The sequence below is a fragment of the Arachis duranensis genome, chromosome 1, assembly GCF_000817695.3.
Source record: "Arachis duranensis cultivar V14167 chromosome 1, aradu.V14167.gnm2.J7QH, whole genome shotgun sequence".
Classification (NCBI taxonomy): Eukaryota; Viridiplantae; Streptophyta; class Magnoliopsida; order Fabales; family Fabaceae; genus Arachis; species Arachis duranensis.
Window position 1 is genome coordinate 48,541,575 of NC_029772.3, and position 1,900 is coordinate 48,543,474.

The following is a 1,900-nucleotide window of genomic DNA, read 5'->3' on the forward strand; positions in this document are numbered from 1 at the left end:
AATTTTAGAATCATATCTTTTAGTTTCTTGTTAGTCAAGTCATCAATGTTAAAAATCAAATCTTTTTCAACCATATCTTTTCAATCATATCTCTTTTAATTTGATTTCAAAATCTTTTCTAACTTCTTATCTTTTTAAAATTGATTTTCAAATCTTTTTCAACTAACTAATTGACTTTTTGTTTGTTTTACTAATTCTTATCTTTTTCAAAACCACTAACTACTTTTCTCTCTCTCTAATTTTCGAAAATCACCTTCCTCTTTTTCAAAAATCTTTTTATTTAACTAATTGTTTTAACTTTTAATTTCATTCCCTTTCTTAATTTTCAAATTCTAACTAATAATTAAAATGAAAACAAAAATATTTTTCTTCTCTTTTCATCTAATTTTCAATTTTTCCTCTCTCTCTCTCTCTCTCTCTCTTTCTATTTATTTTATTTATTTACTAACACTTCTCTTCTCAAAATTCGAACCCCTCCATTCTCTGTGTTCGAATTTTTTTTCTTCTTTCTTCATTCTTATTCTTCTACTCACATAAAGGAATCTCTATACTGTGACATAGAGGATTTCTCTTCTTTTCTATCCTCTTCTTTTTCATATGAGCAGGAGCAAGGACAAGGACATTCTTGAAGTAGATCCTGGACTCTGAAGAAGAAGCTAAGAGAAGCTAAAGCATAACAATCCAGAGAAAACCTTACAGAGAATCTCGAAAAAGAAGGAGACATGGCCGAACCCAACAACAATGCAAGGAAGATGCTTGGTGACTTCACTACACCAAATTCCAACTTCCATGGAAGAAGCATCTCAATCCATGCCATTGGAGCAAAAAATTTTGATCTAAAGCCTCAATTAGTTTCTTTGATGCAGCAGAATTGCAAGTTTCATGGACTTCCATCAGAAGATCCTTTTCAGTTCTTAACTGAATTCTTGCAGATCTGTGATACTGTCAAGACCAATGGGGTTGATCCTGAGTTCTATAGACTTATGCTTTTCCCTTTTGCTATAAGAGACAGAGCTAGAATATGGTTGGACTCTCAACCTAAAGATAGCCTAAACTCTTGGGATAAGCTGGTCACGACTTTCTTAGCCAAGTTCTTTCCTCCTCAAAAGTTGAGCAAGCTTAGAGTGGATGTTCAAACCTTCAGACAGAAAGAAGGTGAATCCCTCTATGAAGCTTGGGAAAGATACAAGCAACTGACCAAAAAGTGTCCTTCTGACATGCTCTCAGAATGGACCATCCTGGATATATTCTATGATGGTCTGTCTGAATTATCTAAGATGTCATTAGACCATTCTGTAGGTGGATCTATTTACCTGAAGAAAACGCCTGCAGAAGCTCAGGAACTCATTGACATGGTTGCAAATAACCAGTTCATGTACACCTCTGAAAGGAATCCCGTGAGTAATGGGATGCCTCAGAGGAAGGAAGTTCTTGAAATTGATGCTCTGAATGCCATATTGGCTCAGAACAAAATGTTGACTCAGCAAGTCAACACGATTTCTCAAAGTTTGAATGGATTGCAAAATGCATCCAACAGTACTAAAGAGGCATCTTCTGAAGAAGAAGCTTATGATCCTGAGAACCCTGCAATGGCAGAGGTGAATTACATGGGTGAAGCCTATGGAAACACCTATAATCCCTCATGGAAAAATCATCCAAATTTCTCATGGAAGGATCAACAAAAGCCTCAACAAGGCTTTAATAATGGTGGAAAAAACATGTTTAGCAATAGTAAGCCTTTTCCATCATCCTCTTAGAAATAGACAGAGAATTCTGAGCAGAGCCCCTCTAGCTTAGCAAATATAGTCTCTGATCTATCTAAGGCCACTCTAAGTTTCATGAATGAAACAAGGTATTCCATTAGAAATTTGGAGGCACAAGTAGGCCAGTTGAGTAAAAG

At 35.5% G+C, this 1,900-nt stretch overlaps 1 non-coding gene across 1 annotated transcript; it reads right to left on the reverse strand.

Moving 5' to 3' along the window:
* Positions 1–1,115: 1,115 nt before the first annotated feature.
* On the reverse strand, positions 1,116–1,219 carry LOC127742524 (small nucleolar RNA R71). Its single transcript, XR_008003842.1, has one exon. It is a non-coding gene; the product is annotated as a small nucleolar RNA R71 (small nucleolar RNA).
* Between the last annotated feature and the right edge of the window lie 681 nt (positions 1,220–1,900).